Consider the following 19,950-nt stretch of genomic DNA (forward strand, 5'->3'; position numbering starts at 1 on the left):
TCTTTTTTTCTAGGGGGCGTTCCCACAAGGCAGTGGTGTGGAGCCGAAGGGGACTGCGATTGGACGGTGACGGAGCCCGTTTGGACCGAGTCTTGAAGATAGATCTCTCGGGTTTTTGTCCGAGGAAACTTCGTCTCGAGACGGTCCTATCGCTCGCTGGCAACGTGGTAGGAAACTGCTTTGTTCATCTTGACGGCGCAGTGTGTTGGGAGTGTTAAGATTCCTCGAGAGCTCAGAAGCGAGTAGGTTGTTTCTCTAAGGGAAAGGGGAATAGGCCTGTATCGTTAAAGGAAAGACTCAGAGCGGGTTTTGTTTCTCTTAAGTACAAAGCGCCCCATCTCAAGTGATTGCAAAGTCTGAAACGATGGTTCAAAAGCAGACTTGTGCTGTTTGCAAAGCGTCTGTTGCACTGCTCAAAGACAAAAGGCGCTCACCCGAGAAAGTTTTTGGAAACCGATGTCCGATAGGCACGGGGAAAGAGCTGGAGAGGTTTACGTCTCGTCTGTCGAATTCTGTTCTCTTTCGTGCCCTTCCATTTTACAATAAAAACTTTCGTGACCCCTTTTCCCGTTCAGGCACTGTTGCTAGTGTTTTTATAAGGGGGAAAAAAAAGCGTAAGCCTGGTCTCTCGAGTGATTTTTTTTTTTTTTTCTTTTTTTCTTTTTCTCTAGACTAGTCGAATCGAGAATGTTCGCTGTAAGAACTTCATCCACCGGGATGGGAAGCCAGGCAACTTCCGAACGGGCCGTGGGCAGAGTTCCCTTCTTGATGCCGTGCCTATATAATAAACTGTGCAGTCTCGTTAGCTAGACGGGCTGCAGTACCCAATTTTTTTCGCCAGGCGGCAGCACCGCGCCTCCCAGGCGGAGTAAGGGCAGCGCATGCGCAGACGCGGCCTGACGCCGAAGGGGGCGGGGCTTCCGGCCCCGTGCGTCCGGGCCGATGACGCAATCCCGCTTTGGCGCATGCGCAGAAGGGCTTTCTGGCCAAGTAAGGTCAGCGCATGCGCAGAAGCGGCTTTGACCCTCAGGGGCGGGGCTTCCGGCCCCGTGCGTCCGGGCCGATGACGCAATCCCGCTTTGGCGCATGCGCAGAAGGGCTTTCTGGCCAAGTAAGGTCAGCGCATGCGCAGAAGCGGCTTTGACCCTCAGGGGCGGGGCTTCCGGCCCCGTGCGTCCGGGCCGATGACGCAATCCCGCTTTGGCGCATGCGCAGAAGGGCTTTCTGGCCGAGTAAGGTCAGCGCATGCGCAGAAGCGGCTTTGACCCTCAGGGGCGGGGCTTCCGGCCCCGTGCGTCTGGGCCGATGACGCAATCCCGCTTTGGCGCATGCGCAGAAGCCTTGCTGGCCGACGGAGGGCGGCGCATGCGCAGAAGCGGCTTTGACCCCCCCCCCCTAGGGGCGGGGCTTCCGGCCTCGTGCGTAGGGGCAGAGGACGCATCCGGCCCGGGAAAGGCGGGTTCACTGCCGGCCCGCGCGGCGCGCTGGAGCGGCCGTGGAGGTGCGGAGCCTTCGCCGGTAGCCCGGGAGACTTTCGGGCCGGGACGTGCGGCGGCGCGCTCGGGCTGAAGGGCGGCCGGGGGCCGGCGGGCAGCGGCCCGGTCGGGGGGGATGTGGCGGCCCGGCGCTCGGCCGCGGCAGGGAGCGCCTGGTGCCGGCGGCGGGCGGGCTGAGGCAGGCGGGCGGCCCGGCCCGGCACCGGCGGGGCTGCCGCCGGTTCTCGTCTCCCCGGCAGGGACGGTGGTCAGCGGGCTCCTCACGGGGCTGCCCTTGTCTGGGTGGGTGGTGTTTTGTTTTGGTTTTTTTTTTCTTTTTTTTCTCGGAGCCGCGCCGCTACCTCGGCGAGGAGCGGCGGCGGGGCGGCCCCGGTGCTCGCTTGTGGCGGCGGCGCCCGGGAGAGAGGGGTCGGCCCGCGCCGCCCCGCCGCCCACCCGCCGCCGCCTCCGGGCTGCCCGGGCAGCCGCCGCAGCTCTGCGCGGGGCTTTGTCTTTCCCCCAGCCGCTGGCCTGAGCCGTGGCAGCCGGCTGGGGCTGCCGGCTCCCGCGGGCCGCAGAGAGGCTGCCTCGGGGCCTGCGGTAACGCTGTCGCGGCCGGGGGGGGGGGTGTGTGTGTGTGTGTGTGGCTCAGGAGCCTCTTCCCGCCCCTGCGAGCGGGCCAGAGCAAGAAAAGGCAGCCGGCAGCGGAATCCCCAGCCGTCGCCCCCGACTGCTGCTTTCTCCGCAAGCCTTTTAACTGCCAGGGAGGGCTGGGAGGCAGCGGCAGCTCAGGTGTCTGGCTGGTCTTGTGTCGTGACAGTCAGCTCCGGGGCCGGAGCAGCCGAGGGGAAGAGGCCTTTTGGTTTGCTTCCCAGCGAAACGGGGGTCTTTTGTTTTCCCTTTGTCCCTAGGTTCGTCCGGAAGCGTCCGTCGACAAGTCAAGGGGAGCGGAACCGAAGGTCGCTCGAGATGTTACCTCGCCAGGCGTGCCTCGTGCTTGCGAGTCGGACTGCTGACTACGGAGGGATCCCTTTTGTAGCCGCCGAGGGCCCGCGAGGCTCCGTGTGCCCGCCGCTTCCGAGTGCTGCGCTGCGGCTCGGGCAACGGCCGGGGAGGAACTGTCGGTCCCTGGTGGTAACGCAGCCGGGCCTGCTAGGCGCTTCAAGCAGCGCGTCCGGCCGGGCAGTGTTGTTTTCCGAGGCTGTAAAGGAGCCCGAGGTATAAACCCGCTTGACGTTTCCGTACGGCGGTGCGCTTTGTCGGAGGGCTCGGCCGTACTGACGGAGCTGGCACAGGGTTCCCGCGGGACTCCGGCTTTGCCCGTCTCGTGGAAAGGCTCCAGAGCCTGCTTGGGAAGCCGCTTGACAAGGCACGGCTTTGCCGTGATTTTTACGCCGGAATTCCGACGGTAACGCCGATGCCACGTGTTAGCCTTTCTCCAGCAGCTCTTCAAAGCAGAGTGAGCCTTAAGAATCGGACTGCCTTTTAACGAAATTCGAAACAAAGCGGCGGGGTGAAGCGGCTGGAAGCGTCCTGCCAGTCTGCCGTGGGTATCGCTGCCGTGCGTGTTACCTGCCTGTCTGCCGATCGCTCCTGCCTCTTGTTGTGCCCCGGTAATTCCTCTGGGGAAGGCGTTGGGCTCTGACTGTGGCGCGGCGCGCCCCGTCTCCCTCCTGACCCCGGCGAGACGTGATCGGTGTTTGCCTTCCTCCCCTTTCACAGGGCCTCGGCTGTTGCGTGCAGAGAAGCTGTCAGCCTTGTGAGAGAGCACGCCGCCGGCAAGCGCGTCGTGGTGCTTCGGTACCGAGCTGAGACCGCAGGCGTCCGTCTTTTGTTTGCGAAAAGGGATCGCGAGGAAAGGTGCTGACCTCGGAGGGGGAGAGGTGGCGGGGGAACAGGTAGGAGGCAGCTCTTTCAACCGGTTTTAGGCTTAACTCCTGGGTGCCTGAGCACGGTTCTGGGCTTCGGGGGGTTGGCTTTCGGCTTTTCGCCTTCAGCGCCTCCTCCGTCACCGCTGTCGGCGCGCGCTGAGCTGCGGCTCAGGGGACCGCGGCGATACAGGCCGTGTGCGTGCCAGCCGTCCTCAAGGCTAGAGCTGTATTCTGCTTGTTACCCTGATGAAAGCGTTTCTTTTTTTCTAGGGGGCGTTCCCACAAGGCAGTGGTGTGGAGCCGAAGGGGACTGCGATTGGACGGTGACGGAGCCCGTTTGGACCGAGTCTTGAAGATAGATCTCTCGGGTTTTTGTCCGAGGAAACTTCGTCTCGAGACGGTCCTATCGCTCGCTGGCAACGTGGTAGGAAACTGCTTTGTTCATCTTGACGGCGCAGTGTGTTGGGAGTGTTAAGATTCCTCGAGAGCTCAGAAGCGAGTAGGTTGTTTCTCTAAGGGAAAGGGGAATAGGCCTGTATCGTTAAAGGAAAGACTCAGAGCGGGTTTTGTTTCTCTTAAGTACAAAGCGCCCCATCTCAAGTGATTGCAAAGTCTGAAACGATGGTTCAAAAGCAGACTTGTGCTGTTTGCAAAGCGTCTGTTGCACTGCTCAAAGACAAAAGGCGCTCACCCGAGAAAGTTTTTGGAAACCGATGTCCGATAGGCACGGGGAAAGAGCTGGAGAGGTTTACGTCTCGTCTGTCGAATTCTGTTCTCTTTCGTGCCCTTCCATTTTACAATAAAAACTTTCGTGACCCCTTTTCCCGTTCAGGCACTGTTGCTAGTGTTTTTATAAGGGGGAAAAAAAAGCGTAAGCCTGGTCTCTCGAGTGATTTTTTTTTTTTTTTCTTTTTTTCTTTTTCTCTAGACTAGTCGAATCGAGAATGTTCGCTGTAAGAACTTCATCCACCGGGATGGGAAGCCAGGCAACTTCCGAACGGGCCGTGGGCAGAGTTCCCTTCTTGATGCCGTGCCTATATAATAAACTGTGCAGTCTCGTTAGCTAGACGGGCTGCAGTACCCAATTTTTTTCGCCAGGCGGCAGCACCGCGCCTCCCAGGCGGAGTAAGGGCAGCGCATGCGCAGACGCGGCCTGACGCCGAAGGGGGCGGGGCTTCCGGCCCCGTGCGTCCGGGCCGATGACGCAATCCCGCTTTGGCGCATGCGCAGAAGGGCTTTCTGGCCAAGTAAGGTCAGCGCATGCGCAGAAGCGGCTTTGACCCTCAGGGGCGGGGCTTCCGGCCCCGTGCGTCCGGGCCGATGACGCAATCCCGCTTTGGCGCATGCGCAGAAGGGCTTTCTGGCCAAGTAAGGTCAGCGCATGCGCAGAAGCGGCTTTGACCCTCAGGGGCGGGGCTTCCGGCCCCGTGCGTCCGGGCCGATGACGCAATCCCGCTTTGGCGCATGCGCAGAAGGGCTTTCTGGCCGAGTAAGGTCAGCGCATGCGCAGAAGCGGCTTTGACCCTCAGGGGCGGGGCTTCCGGCCCCGTGCGTCTGGGCCGATGACGCAATCCCGCTTTGGCGCATGCGCAGAAGCCTTGCTGGCCGACGGAGGGCGGCGCATGCGCAGAAGCGGCTTTGACCCCCCCCCCCTAGGGGCGGGGCTTCCGGCCTCGTGCGTAGGGGCAGAGGACGCATCCGGCCCGGGAAAGGCGGGTTCACTGCCGGCCCGCGCGGCGCGCTGGAGCGGCCGTGGAGGTGCGGAGCCTTCGCCGGTAGCCCGGGAGACTTTCGGGCCGGGACGTGCGGCGGCGCGCTCGGGCTGAAGGGCGGCCGGGGGCCGGCGGGCAGCGGCCCGGTCGGGGGGGATGTGGCGGCCCGGCGCTCGGCCGCGGCAGGGAGCGCCTGGTGCCGGCGGCGGGCGGGCTGAGGCAGGCGGGCGGCCCGGCCCGGCACCGGCGGGGCTGCCGCCGGTTCTCGTCTCCCCGGCAGGGACGGTGGTCAGCGGGCTCCTCACGGGGCTGCCCTTGTCTGGGTGGGTGGTGTTTTGTTTTGGTTTTTTTTTTCTTTTTTTTCTCGGAGCCGCGCCGCTACCTCGGCGAGGAGCGGCGGCGGGGCGGCCCCGGTACTCGCTTGTGGCGGCGGCGCCCGGGAGAGAGGGGTCGGCCCGCGCCGCCCCGCCGCCCACCCGCCGCCGCCTCCGGGCTGCCCGGGCAGCCGCCGCAGCTCTGCGCGGGGCTTTGTCTTTCCCCCAGCCGCTGGCCTGAGCCGTGGCAGCCGGCTGGGGCTGCCGGCTCCCGCGGGCCGCAGAGAGGCTGCCTCGGGGCCTGCGGTAACGCTGTCGCGGCCGGGGGGGGGGGTGTGTGTGTGTGTGTGTGGCTCAGGAGCCTCTTCCCGCCCCTGCGAGCGGGCCAGAGCAAGAAAAGGCAGCCGGCAGCGGAATCCCCAGCCGTCGCCCCCGACTGCTGCTTTCTCCGCAAGCCTTTTAACTGCCAGGGAGGGCTGGGAGGCAGCGGCAGCTCAGGTGTCTGGCTGGTCTTGTGTCGTGACAGTCAGCTCCGGGGCCGGAGCAGCCGAGGGGAAGAGGCCTTTTGGTTTGCTTCCCAGCGAAACGGGGGTCTTTTGTTTTCCCTTTGTCCCTAGGTTCGTCCGGAAGCGTCCGTCGACAAGTCAAGGGGAGCGGAACCGAAGGTCGCTCGAGATGTTACCTCGCCAGGCGTGCCTCGTGCTTGCGAGTCGGACTGCTGACTACGGAGGGATCCCTTTTGTAGCCGCCGAGGGCCCGCGAGGCTCCGTGTGCCCGCCGCTTCCGAGTGCTGCGCTGCGGCTCGGGCAACGGCCGGGGAGGAACTGTCGGTCCCTGGTGGTAACGCAGCCGGGCCTGCTAGGCGCTTCAAGCAGCGCGTCCGGCCGGGCAGTGTTGTTTTCCGAGGCTGTAAAGGAGCCCGAGGTATAAACCCGCTTGACGTTTCCGTACGGCGGTGCGCTTTGTCGGAGGGCTCGGCCGTACTGACGGAGCTGGCACAGGGTTCCCGCGGGACTCCGGCTTTGCCCGTCTCGTGGAAAGGCTCCAGAGCCTGCTTGGGAAGCCGCTTGACAAGGCACGGCTTTGCCGTGATTTTTACGCCGGAATTCCGACGGTAACGCCGATGCCACGTGTTAGCCTTTCTCCAGCAGCTCTTCAAAGCAGAGTGAGCCTTAAGAATCGGACTGCCTTGTAACGAAATTCGAAACAAAGCGGCGGGGTGAAGCGGCTGGAAGCGTCCTGCCAGTCTGCCGTGGGTATCGCTGCCGTGCGTGTTACCTGCCTGTCTGCCGATCGCTCCTGCCTCTTGTTGTGCCCCGGTAATTCCTCTGGGGAAGGCGTTGGGCTCTGACTGTGGCGCGGCGCGCCCCGTCTCCCTCCTGACCCCGGCGAGACGTGATCGGTGTTTGCCTTCCTCCCCTTTCACAGGGCCTCGGCTGTTGCGTGCAGAGAAGCTGTCAGCCTTGTGAGAGAGCACGCCGCCGGCAAGCGCGTCGTGGTGCTTCGGTACCGAGCTGAGACCGCAGGCGTCCGTCTTTTGTTTGCGAAAAGGGATCGCGAGGAAAGGTGCTGACCTCGGAGGGGGAGAGGTGGCGGGGGAACAGGTAGGAGGCAGCTCTTTCAACCGGTTTTAGGCTTAACTCCTGGGTGCCTGAGCACGGTTCTGGGCTTCGGGGGGTTGGCTTTCGGCTTTTCGCCTTCAGCGCCTCCTCCGTCACCGCTGTCGGCGCGCGCTGAGCTGCGGCTCAGGGGACCGCGGCGATACAGGCCGTGTGCGTGCCAGCCGTCCTCAAGGCTAGAGCTGTATTCTGCTTGTTACCCTGATGAAAGCGTTTCTTTTTTTCTAGGGGGCGTTCCCACAAGGCAGTGGTGTGGAGCCGAAGGGGACTGCGATTGGACGGTGACGGAGCCCGTTTGGACCGAGTCTTGAAGATAGATCTCTCGGGTTTTTGTCCGAGGAAACTTCGTCTCGAGACGGTCCTATCGCTCGCTGGCAACGTGGTAGGAAACTGCTTTGTTCATCTTGACGGCGCAGTGTGTTGGGAGTGTTAAGATTCCTCGAGAGCTCAGAAGCGAGTAGGTTGTTTCTCTAAGGGAAAGGGGAATAGGCCTGTATCGTTAAAGGAAAGACTCAGAGCGGGTTTTGTTTCTCTTAAGTACAAAGCGCCCCATCTCAAGTGATTGCAAAGTCTGAAACGATGGTTCAAAAGCAGACTTGTGCTGTTTGCAAAGCGTCTGTTGCACTGCTCAAAGACAAAAGGCGCTCACCCGAGAAAGTTTTTGGAAACCGATGTCCGATAGGCACGGGGAAAGAGCTGGAGAGGTTTACGTCTCGTCTGTCGAATTCTGTTCTCTTTCGTGCCCTTCCATTTTACAATAAAAACTTTCGTGACCCCTTTTCCTGTTCAGGCACTGTTGCTAGTGTTTTTATAAGGGGGAAAAAAAAGCGTAAGCCTGGTCTCTCGAGTGATTTTTTTTTTTTTTTCTTTTTTTCTTTTTCTCTAGACTAGTCGAATCGAGAATGTTCGCTGTAAGAACTTCATCCACCGGGATGGGAAGCCAGGCAACTTCCGAACGGGCCGTGGGCAGAGTTCCCTTCTTGATGCCGTGCCTATATAATAAACTGTGCAGTCTCGTTAGCTAGACGGGCTGCAGTACCCAATTTTTTTCGCCAGGCGGCAGCACCGCGCCTCCCAGGCGGAGTAAGGGCAGCGCATGCGCAGACGCGGCCTGACGCCGAAGGGGGCGGGGCTTCCGGCCCCGTGCGTCCGGGCCGATGACGCAATCCCGCTTTGGCGCATGCGCAGAAGGGCTTTCTGGCCAAGTAAGGTCAGCGCATGCGCAGAAGCGGCTTTGACCCTCAGGGGCGGGGCTTCCGGCCCCGTGCGTCCGGGCCGATGACGCAATCCCGCTTTGGCGCATGCGCAGAAGGGCTTTCTGGCCAAGTAAGGTCAGCGCATGCGCAGAAGCGGCTTTGACCCTCAGGGGCGGGGCTTCCGGCCCCGTGCGTCCGGGCCGATGACGCAATCCCGCTTTGGCGCATGCGCAGAAGGGCTTTCTGGCCAAGTAAGGTCAGCGCATGCGCAGAAGCGGCTTTGACCCTCAGGGGCGGGGCTTCCGGCCCCGTGCGTCTGGGCCGATGACGCAATCCCGCTTTGGCGCATGCGCAGAAGCCTTGCTGGCCGACGGAGGGCGGCGCATGCGCAGAAGCGGCTTTGACCCCCCCCCCTAGGGGCGGGGCTTCCGGCCTCGTGCGTAGGGGCAGAGGACGCATCCGGCCCGGGAAAGGCGGGTTCACTGCCGGCCCGCGCGGCGCGCTGGAGCGGCCGTGGAGGTGCGGAGCCTTCGCCGGTAGCCCGGGAGACTTTCGGGCCGGGACGTGCGGCGGCGCGCTCGGGCTGAAGGGCGGCCGGGGGCCGGCGGGCAGCGGCCCGGTCGGGGGGGATGTGGCGGCCCGGCGCTCGGCCGCGGCAGGGAGCGCCTGGTGCCGGCGGCGGGCGGGCTGAGGCAGGCGGGCGGCCCGGCCCGGGAGCGGCGGGGCTGCCGCCGGTTCTCGTCTCCCCGGCAGGGACGGTGGTCAGCGGGCTCCTCACGGGGCTGCCCTTTTTTGGGTGGGTTTTTTTTGGGGTTTTTTTTTTTTTTTTTCTCTCGGAGCCGCGCCGCTACCTCGGCGAGGAGCGGCGGCAGGCAGGGCGGCCCCGGTGCTCGCTTGTGGCGGCGGCGCCCGGGAGAGGGGTCGGGCCGCGCCGCCCCGCCGCCCACCCGCCGCCGCCTGCGGGCTGCCCGGGCAGCCGCCGCAGCCCTGCGCGGGGCTTTGTCTTTCCCCCAGCCGCTGGCCTGAGCCGTGGCAGGCGCCTGGGGCTGCCGGCCCCCGCGGGCCGCAGAGAGGCTGCCTCGGGGCCTGCGGTAACGCTGTCGCGGGGGGGTGTGTGTGTGTGTGTGTGTGTGTGTGCGGCTCAGGAGCCTCTTCCCGCCCCTGCCAGCGGGCCAGAGCAAGAAAAGGCAGCCGGCAGCGGAATCCCCAGCCGTCGCCCCCGACTGCTGCTTTCTCCGCAAGCCTTTTAACTGCCGGGGAGGGCTGGGAGGCAGCAGCAGCTCAGGTGTCTGGCTGGTCTTGTGTCGTGACAGTCAGCTCCGGGGCCGGAGCAGCCGAGGGGAAGAGGCCTTTTGGTTTGCTTCCCAGCGAAACGGGGGTCTTTTGTTTTCCCTTTGTCCCTAGGTTCGTCCGGAAGCGTCCGTCGACAAGTCAAGGGGAGCGGAACCGAAGGTCGCTCGAGATGTTACCTCGCCAGGCGTGCCTCGTGCTTGCGAGTCGGACTGCTGACTACGGAGGGATCCCTTTTGTAGCCGCCGAGGGCCCGCGAGGCTCCGTGTGCCCGCCGCTTCCGAGTGCTGCGCTGCGGCTCGGGCAACGGCCGGGGAGGAATTGTCGGTCCCTCCTGGTAACGCAGCCGGGCCTGCTAGGCGCTTAAAGCAGCGCGTCCGGCCGGGCAGTATTGTTTTCCGAGGCTGTAAAGGAGCCCGAGGTATAAACCCGCTTGACGTTTCCGTACGGCGGTGCGCTTTGTCGGAGAGCTCGGCCGTCCTGACGGAGCTGGCACAGGGTTCCCGCGGGACTCCGGCTTTGCCCGTCTCGTGGAAAGGCTCCAGAGCCTGCTTGGGAAGCCGCTTGACAAGGCACGGCTTTGCCGTGATTTTTACGCCGGAATTCCGACGGTAACGCCGATGCCACGTGTTAGCCTTTCTCCAGCAGCTCTTCAAAGCAGAGTGAGCCTTAAGAATCGGACTGCCTTGTAACGAAATTCGAAACAAAGCGGCGGGGTGAAGCGGCTGGAAGCGTCCTGCCAGTCTGCCGTGGGTATCGCTGCCGTGCGTGTTACCTGCCTGTCTGCCGATCGCTCCTGCCTCTTGTTGTGCCCCGGTAATTCCTCTGGGGAAGGCGTTGGGCTCTGACTGCGGCGCACCCCGACTCCCTCCTGACCCCGGCGAGACGTGATCGGTGTTTGCCTTCCTCCCCTTTCACAGGGCCTCGGCTGTTGCGTGCAGAGAAGCTGTCAGCCTTGTGAGAGAGCACGCCGCCGGCAAGCGCGTCGTGGTGCTTCGGTACCGAGCTGAGACCGCAGGCGTCCGTCTTTTGTTTGCGAAAAGGGATCGCGAGGAAAGGTGCTGACCTCGGAGGGGGAGAGGTGGCGGGGGAACAGGTAGGAGGCAGCTCTTTCAACCGGTTTTAGGCTTAACTCCTGGGTGCCTGAGCACGGTTCTGGGCTTCGGGGGGTTGGCTTTCGGCTTTTCGCCTTCAGCGCCTCCTCCGTCACCGCTGTCGGCGCGCGCTGAGCTGCGGCTCAGGGGACCGCGGCGATACAGGCCGTGTGCGTGCCAGCCGTCCTCAAGGCTAGAGCTGTATTCTGCTTGTTACCCTGATGAAAGCGTTTCTTTTTTTCTAGGGGGCGTTCCCACAAGGCAGTGGTGTGGAGCCGAAGGGGACTGCGATTGGACGGTGACGGAGCCCGTTTGGACCGAGTCTTGAAGATAGATCTCTCGGGTTTTTGTCCGAGGAAACTTCGTCTCGAGACGGTCCTATCGCTCGCTGGCAACGTGGTAGGAAACTGCTTTGTTCATCTTGACGGCGCAGTGTGTTGGGAGTGTTAAGATTCCTCGAGAGCTCAGAAGCGAGTAGGTTGTTTCTCTAAGGGAAAGGGGAATAGGCCTGTATCGTTAAAGGAAAGACTCAGAGCGGGTTTTGTTTCTCTTAAGTACAAAGCGCCCCATCTCAAGTGATTGCAAAGTCTGAAACGATGGTTCAAAAGCAGACTTGTGCTGTTTGCAAAGCGTCTGTTGCACTGCTCAAAGACAAAAGGCGCTCACCCGAGAAAGTTTTTGGAAACCGATGTCCGATAGGCACGGGGAAAGAGCTGGAGAGGTTTACGTCTCGTCTGTCGAATTCTGTTCTCTTTCGTGCCCTTCCATTTTACAATAAAAACTTTCGTGACCCCTTTTCCTGTTCAGGCACTGTTGCTAGTGTTTTTATAAGGGGGAAAAAAAAGCGTAAGCCTGGTCTCTCGAGTGATTTTTTTTTTTTTTTCTTTTTTTCTTTTTCTCTAGACTAGTCGAATCGAGAATGTTCGCTGTAAGAACTTCATCCACCGGGATGGGAAGCCAGGCAACTTCCGAACGGGCCGTGGGCAGAGTTCCCTTCTTGATGCCGTGCCTATATAATAAACTGTGCAGTCTCGTTAGCTAGACGGGCTGCAGTACCCAATTTTTTTCGCCAGGCGGCAGCACCGCGCCTCCCAGGCGGAGTAAGGGCAGCGCATGCGCAGACGCGGCCTGACGCCGAAGGGGGCGGGGCTTCCGGCCCCGTGCGTCCGGGCCGATGACGCAATCCCGCTTTGGCGCATGCGCAGAAGGGCTTTCTGGCCAAGTAAGGTCAGCGCATGCGCAGAAGCGGCTTTGACCCTCAGGGGCGGGGCTTCCGGCCCCGTGCGTCCGGGCCGATGACGCAATCCCGCTTTGGCGCATGCGCAGAAGGGCTTTCTGGCCAAGTAAGGTCAGCGCATGCGCAGAAGCGGCTTTGACCCTCAGGGGCGGGGCTTCCGGCCCCGTGCGTCCGGGCCGATGACGCAATCCCGCTTTGGCGCATGCGCAGAAGGGCTTTCTGGCCAAGTAAGGTCAGCGCATGCGCAGAAGCGGCTTTGACCCTCAGGGGCGGGGCTTCCGGCCCCGTGCGTCTGGGCCGATGACGCAATCCCGCTTTGGCGCATGCGCAGAAGCCTTGCTGGCCGACGGAGGGCGGCGCATGCGCAGAAGCGGCTTTGACCCCCCCCCCTAGGGGCGGGGCTTCCGGCCTCGTGCGTAGGGGCAGAGGACGCATCCGGCCCGGGAAAGGCGGGTTCACTGCCGGCCCGCGCGGCGCGCTGGAGCGGCCGTGGAGGTGCGGAGCCTTCGCCGGTAGCCCGGGAGACTTTCGGGCCGGGACGTGCGGCGGCGCGCTCGGGCTGAAGGGCGGCCGGGGGCCGGCGGGCAGCGGCCCGGTCGGGGGGGATGTGGCGGCCCGGCGCTCGGCCGCGGCAGGGAGCGCCTGGTGCCGGCGGCGGGCGGGCTGAGGCAGGCGGGCGGCCCGGCCCGGGAGCGGCGGGGCTGCCGCCGGTTCTCGTCTCCCCGGCAGGGACGGTGGTCAGCGGGCTCCTCACGGGGCTGCCCTTTTTTGGGTGGGTTTTTTTTGGGGTTTTTTTTTTTTTTTTCTCTCGGAGCCGCGCCGCTACCTCGGCGAGGAGCGGCGGCAGGCAGGGCGGCCCCGGTGCTCGCTTGTGGCGGCGGCGCCCGGGAGAGGGGTCGGGCCGCGCCGCCCCGCCGCCCACCCGCCGCCGCCTGCGGGCTGCCCGGGCAGCCGCCGCAGCCCTGCGCGGGGCTTTGTCTTTCCCCCAGCCGCTGGCCTGAGCCGTGGCAGGCGCCTGGGGCTGCCGGCCCCCGCGGGCCGCAGAGAGGCTGCCTCGGGGCCTGCGGTAACGCTGTCGCGGGGGGGTGTGTGTGTGTGTGTGTGTGTGTGTGCGGCTCAGGAGCCTCTTCCCGCCCCTGCCAGCGGGCCAGAGCAAGAAAAGGCAGCCGGCAGCGGAATCCCCAGCCGTCGCCCCCGACTGCTGCTTTCTCCGCAAGCCTTTTAACTGCCGGGGAGGGCTGGGAGGCAGCAGCAGCTCAGGTGTCTGGCTGGTCTTGTGTCGTGACAGTCAGCTCCGGGGCCGGAGCAGCCGAGGGGAAGAGGCCTTTTGGTTTGCTTCCCAGCGAAACGGGGGTCTTTTGTTTTCCCTTTGTCCCTAGGTTCGTCCGGAAGCGTCCGTCGACAAGTCAAGGGGAGCGGAACCGAAGGTCGCTCGAGATGTTACCTCGCCAGGCGTGCCTCGTGCTTGCGAGTCGGACTGCTGACTACGGAGGGATCCCTTTTGTAGCCGCCGAGGGCCCGCGAGGCTCCGTGTGCCCGCCGCTTCCGAGTGCTGCGCTGCGGCTCGGGCAACGGCCGGGGAGGAATTGTCGGTCCCTCCTGGTAACGCAGCCGGGCCTGCTAGGCGCTTAAAGCAGCGCGTCCGGCCGGGCAGTATTGTTTTCCGAGGCTGTAAAGGAGCCCGAGGTATAAACCCGCTTGACGTTTCCGTACGGCGGTGCGCTTTGTCGGAGAGCTCGGCCGTCCTGACGGAGCTGGCACAGGGTTCCCGCGGGACTCCGGCTTTGCCCGTCTCGTGGAAAGGCTCCAGAGCCTGCTTGGGAAGCCGCTTGACAAGGCACGGCTTTGCCGTGATTTTTACGCCGGAATTCCGACGGTAACGCCGATGCCACGTGTTAGCCTTTCTCCAGCAGCTCTTCAAAGCAGAGTGAGCCTTAAGAATCGGACTGCCTTGTAACGAAATTCGAAACAAAGCGGCGGGGTGAAGCGGCTGGAAGCGTCCTGCCAGTCTGCCGTGGGTATCGCTGCCGTGCGTGTTACCTGCTTGTCTGCCGATCGCTCCTGCCTCTTGTTGTGCCCCGGTAATTCCTCTGGGGAAGGCGTTGGGCTCTGACTGCGGCGCACCCCGACTCCCTCCTGACCCCGGCGAGACGTGATCGGTGTTTGCCTTCCTCCCCTTTCACAGGGCCTCGGCTGTTGCGTGCAGAGAAGCTGTCAGCCTTGTGAGAGAGCACGCCGCCGGCAAGCGCGTCGTGGTGCTTCGGTACCGAGCTGAGACCGCAGGCGTCCGTCTTTTGTTTGCGAAAAGGGATCGCGAGGAAAGGTGCTGACCTCGGAGGGGGAGAGGTGGCGGGGGAACAGGTAGGAGGCAGCTCTTTCAACCGGTTTTAGGCTTAACTCCTGGGTGCCTGAGCACGGTTCTGGGCTTCGGGGGGTTGGCTTTCGGCTTTTCGCCTTCAGCGCCTCCTCCGTCACCGCTGTCGGCGCGCGCTGAGCTGCGGCTCAGGGGACCGCGGCGATACAGGCCGTGTGCGTGCCAGCCGTCCTCAAGGCTAGAGCTGTATTCTGCTTGTTACCCTGATGAAAGCGTTTCTTTTTTTCTAGGGGGCGTTCCCACAAGGCAGTGGTGTGGAGCCGAAGGGGACTGCGATTGGACGGTGACGGAGCCCGTTTGGACCGAGTCTTGAAGATAGATCTCTCGGGTTTTTGTCCGAGGAAACTTCGTCTCGAGACGGTCCTATCGCTCGCTGGCAACGTGGTAGGAAACTGCTTTGTTCATCTTGACGGCGCAGTGTGTTGGGAGTGTTAAGATTCCTCGAGAGCTCAGAAGCGAGTAGGTTGTTTCTCTAAGGGAAAGGGGAATAGGCCTGTATCGTTAAAGGAAAGACTCAGAGCGGGTTTTGCTTCTCTTAAGTACAAAGCGCCCCATCTCAAGTGATTGCAAAGTCTGAAACGATGGTTCAAAAGCAGACTTGTGCTGTTTGCAAAGCGTCTGTTGCACTGCTCAAAGACAAAAGGCGCTCACCCGAGAAAGTTTTTGGAAACCGATGTCCGATAGGCACGGGGAAAGAGCTGGAGAGGTTTACGTCTCGTCTGTCGAATTCTGTTCTCTTTCGTGCCCTTCCATTTTACAATAAAAACTTTCGTGACCCCTTTTCCCGTTCAGGCACTGTTGCTAGTGTTTTTATAAGGGGGAAAAAAAAGCGTATGCCTAGTCTCTCGAGTGATTATTATTTTTTATTTTTTTTTTCTTTTTCTCTAGACTAGTCGAATCGAGAATGTTCGCTGTAAGAACTTCATCCACCGGGATGGGAAGCCAGGCAACTTCCGAACGGGCCGTGGGCAGAGTTCCCTTCTTGATGCCGTGCCTATATAATAAACTGTGCAGTCTCGTTAGCTAGACGGGCTGCAGTACCCAATTTTTTTCGCCAGGCGGCAGCACCGCGCCTCCCAGGCGGAGTAAGGGCAGCGCATGCGCAGACGCGGCCTGACGCCGAAGGGGGCGGGGCTTCCGGCCCCGTGCGTCCGGGCCGATGACGCAATCCCGCTTTGGCGCATGCGCAGAAGGGCTTTCTGGCCAAGTAAGGTCAGCGCATGCGCAGAAGCGGCTTTGACCCTCAGGGGCGGGGCTTCCGGCCCCGTGCGTCCGGGCCGATGACGCAATCCCGCTTTGGCGCATGCGCAGAAGGGCTTTCTGGCCGAGTAAGGTCAGCGCATGCGCAGAAGCGGCTTCGACCCTCAGGGGCGGGGCTTCCGGCCCCGTGCGTCCGGGCCGATGACGCAATCCCGCTTTGGCGCATGCGCAGAAGGGCTTTCTGGCCGAGTAAGGTCAGCGCATGCGCAGAAGCGGCTTCGACCCTCAGGGGCGGGGCTCCCGGCCCCGTGCGTCCGGGCCGATGACGCAATCCCGCTTTGGCGCATGCGCAGAAGCCTTGCTGGCCGACGGAGGGCGGCGCATGCGCAGAAGCGGCTTTGACCCCCCCCCCCTAGGGGCGGGGCTTCCGGCCTCGTGCGTAGGGGCAGAGGACGCATCCGGCCCGGGAAAGGCGGGTTCACTGCCGGCCCGCGCGGCGCGCTGGAGCGGCCGTGGAGGTGCGGAGCCTTCGCCGGTAGCCCGGGAGACTTTCGGGCCGGGACGTGCGGCGGCGCGCTCGGGCTGAAGGGCGGCCGGGGGCCGGCGGGCAGCGGCCCGGTCGGGGGGGATGTGGCGGCCCGGCGCTCGGCCGCGGCAGGGAGCGCCTGGTGCCGGCGGCGGGCGGGCTGAGGCAGGCGGGCGGCCCGGCCCGGCACCGGCGGGGCTGCCGCCGGTTCTCGTCTCCCCGGCAGGGACGGTGGTCAGCGGGCTTCTCACGGGGCTGCCCTTTTTTGGGTGGGTTTTTTTTGGGGTTTTTTTTTTTTTTTTCTCTCGGAGCCGCGCCGCTACCTCGGCGAGGAGCGGCGGCAGGCAGGGCGGCCCCGGTGCTCGCTTGTGGCGGCGGCGCCCGGGAGAGGGGTCGGGCCGCGCCGCCCCGCCGCCCACCCGCCGCCGCCTGCGGGCTGCCCGGGCAGCCGCCGCAGCCCTGCGCGGGGCTTTGTCTTTCCCCCAGCCGCTGGCCTGAGCCGTGGCAGGCGCCTGGGGCTGCCGGCCCCCGCGGGCCGCAGAGAGGCTGCCTCGGGGCCTGCGGTAACGCTGTCGCGGGGCGGTGTGTGTGTGTGTGTGTGTGTGTGTGCGGCTCAGGAGCCTCTTCCCGCCCCTGCCAGCGGGCCAGAGCAAGAAAAGGCAGCCGGCAGCGGAATCCCCAGCCGTCGCCCCCGACTGCTGCTTTCTCCGCAAGCCTTTTAACTGCCGGGGAGGGCTGGGAGGCAGCAGCAGCTCAGGTGTCTGGCTGGTCTTGTGTCGTGACAGTCAGCTCCGGGGCCGGAGCAGCCGAGGGGAAGAGGCCTTTTGGTTTGCTTCCCAGCGAAACGGGGGTCTTTTGTTTTCCCTTTGTCCCTAGGTTCGTCCGGAAGCGTCCGTCGACAAGTCAAGGGGAGCGGAACCGAAGGTCGCTCGAGATGTTACCTCGCCAGGCGTGCCTCGTGCTTGCGAGTCGGACTGCTGACTACGGAGGGATCCCTTTTGTAGCCGCCGAGGGCCCGCGAGGCTCCGTGTGCCCGCCGCTTCCGAGTGCTGCGCTGCGGCTCGGGCAACGGCCGGGGAGGAACTGTCGGTCCCTGGTGGTAACGCAGCCGGGCCTGCTAGGCGCTTCAAGCAGCGCGTCCGGCCGGGCAGTGTTGTTTTCCGAGGCTGTAAAGGAGCCCGAGGTATAAACCCGCTTGACGTTTCCGTACGGCGGTGCGCTTTGTCGGAGGGCTCGGCCGTACTGACGGAGCTGGCACAGGGTTCCCGCGGGACTCCGGCTTTGCCCGTCTCGTGGAAAGGCTCCAGAGCCTGCTTGGGAAGCCGCTTGACAAGGCACGGCTTTGCCGTGATTTTTACGCCGGAATTCCGACGGTAACGCCGATGCCACGTGTTAGCCTTTCTCCAGCAGCTCTTCAAAGCAGAGTGAGCCTTAAGAATCGGATTGCCTTGTAACGAAATTCGAAACAAAGCGGCGGGGTGAAGCGGCTGGAAGCGTCCTGCCAGTCTGCCGTGGGTATCGCTGCCGTGCGTGTTACCTGCCTGTCTGCCGATCGCTCCTGCCTCTTGTTGTGCCCCGGTAATTCCTCTGGGGAAGGCGTTGGGCTCTGACTGCGGCGCACCCCGTCTCCCTCCTGACCCCGGCGAGACGTGATCGGTGTTTGCCTTCCTCCCCTTTCACAGGGCCTCGGCTGTTGCGTGCAGAGAAGCTGTCAGCCTTGTGAGAGAGCACGCCGCCGGCAAGCGCGTCGTGGTGCTTCGGTACCGAGCTGAGACCGCAGGCGTCCGTCTTTTGTTTGCGAAAAGGGATCGCGAGGAAAGGTGCTGACCTCGGAGGGGGAGAGGTGGCGGGGGAACAGGTAGGAGGCAGCTCTTTCAACCGGTTTTAGGCTTAACTCCTGGGTGCCTGAGCACGGTTCTGGGCTTCGGGGGGTTGGCTTTCGGCTTTTCGCCTTCAGCGCGTCCTCCGTCACCGCTGTCGGCGCGCGCTGAGCTGCGGCTCAGGGGACCGCGGCGATACAGGCCGTGTGCGTGCCAGCCGTCCTCAAGGCTAGAGCTGTATTCTGCTTGTTACCCTGATGAAAGCGTTTCTTTTTTTCTAGGGGGCGTTCCCACAAGGCAGTGGTGTGGAGCCGAAGGGGACTGCGATTGGACGGTGACGGAGCCCGTTTGGACCGAGTCTTGAAGATAGATCTCTCGGGTTTTTGTCCGAGGAAACTTCGTCTCGAGACGGTCCTATCGCTCGCTGGCAACGTGGTAGGAAACTGCTTTGTTCATCTTGACGGCGCAGTGTGTTGGGAGTGTTAAGATTCCTCGAGAGCTCAGAAGCGAGTAGGTTGTTTCTCTAAGGGAAAGGGGAATAGGCCTGTATCGTTAAAGGAAAGACTCAGAGCGGGTTTTGTTTCTCTTAAGTACAAAGCGCCCCATCTCAAGTGATTGCAAAGTCTGAAACGATGGTTCAAAAGCAGACTTGTGCTGTTTGCAAAGCGTCTGTTGCACTGCTCAAAGACAAAAGGCGCTCACCCGAGAAAGTTTTTGGAAACCGATGTCCGATAGGCACGGGGAAAGAGCTGGAGAGGTTTACGTCTCGTCTGTCGAATTCTGTTCTCTTTCGTGCCCTTCCATTTTACAATAAAAACTTTCGTGACCCCTTTTCCCGTTCAGGCACTGTTGCTAGTGTTTTTATAAGGGGGAAAAAAAAGCGTAAGCCTGGTCTCTCGAGTGATTTTTTTTTTTTTTTCTTTTTTTCTTTTTCTCTAGACTAGTCGAATCGAGAATGTTCGCTGTAAGAACTTCATCCACCGGGATGGGAAGCCAGGCAACTTCCGAACGGGCCGTGGGCAGAGTTCCCTTCTTGATGCCGTGCCTATATAATAAACTGTGCAGTCTCGTTAGCTAGACGGGCTGCAGTACCCAATTTTTTTCGCCAGGCGGCAGCACCGCGCCTCCCAGGCGGAGTAAGGGCAGCGCATGCGCAGACGCGGCCTGACGCCGAAGGGGGCGGGGCTTCCGGCCCCGTGCGTCCGGGCCGATGACGCAATCCCGCTTTGGCGCATGCGCAGAAGGGCTTTCTGGCCAAGTAAGGTCAGCGCATGCGCAGAAGCGGCTTTGACCCTCAGGGGCGGGGCTTCCGGCCCCGTGCGTCCGGGCCGGATGACGCAATCCCGCTTTGGCGCATGCGCAGAAGGGCTTTCTGGCCAAGTAAGGTCAGCGCATGCGCAGAAGCGGCTTTGACCCTCAGGGGCGGGGCTTCCGGCCCCGTGCGTCCGGGCCGATGACGCAATCCCGCTTTGGCGCATGCGCAGAAGGGCTTTCTGGCCAAGTAAGGTCAGCGCATGCGCAGAAGCGGCTTTGACCCTCAGGGGCGGGGCTTCCGGCCCCGTGCGTCTGGGCCGATGACGCAATCCCGCTTTGGCGCATGCGCAGAAGCCTTGCTGGCCGACGGAGGGCGGCGCATGCGCAGAAGCGGCTTTGACCCCCCCCCCTAGGGGCGGGGCTTCCGGCCTCGTGCGTAGGGGCAGAGGACGCATCCGGCCCGGGAAAGGCGGGTTCACTGCCGGCCCGCGCGGCGCGCTGGAGCGGCCGTGGAGGTGCGGAGCCTTCGCCGGTAGCCCGGGAGACTTTCGGGCCGGGACGTGCGGCGGCGCGCTCGGGCTGAAGGGCGGCCGGGGGCCGGCGGGCAGCGGCCCGGTCGGGGGGGATGTGGCGGCCCGGCGCTCGGCCGCGGCAGGGAGCGCCTGGTGCCGGCGGCGGGCGGGCTGAGGCAGGCGGGCGGCCCGGCCCGGCACCGGCGGGGCTGCCGCCGGTTCTCGTCTCCCCGGCAGGGACGGTGGTCAGCGGGCTCCTCACGGGGCTGCCCTTGTCTGGGTGGGTGGTGTTTTGTTTTGGTTTTTTTTTTCTTTTTTTTCTCGGAGCCGCGCCGCTACCTCGGCGAGGAGCGGCGGCGGGGCGGCCCCGGTGCTCGCTTGTGGCGGCGGCGCCCGGGAGAGAGGGGTCGGCCCGCGCCGCCCCGCCGCCCACCCGCCGCCGCCTCCGGGCTGCCC

The sequence above is a fragment of the Falco peregrinus genome, chromosome 15 (assembly GCF_023634155.1).
Source record: "Falco peregrinus isolate bFalPer1 chromosome 15, bFalPer1.pri, whole genome shotgun sequence".
Lineage (NCBI taxonomy): Eukaryota > Metazoa > Chordata > Aves > Falconiformes > Falconidae > Falco > Falco peregrinus.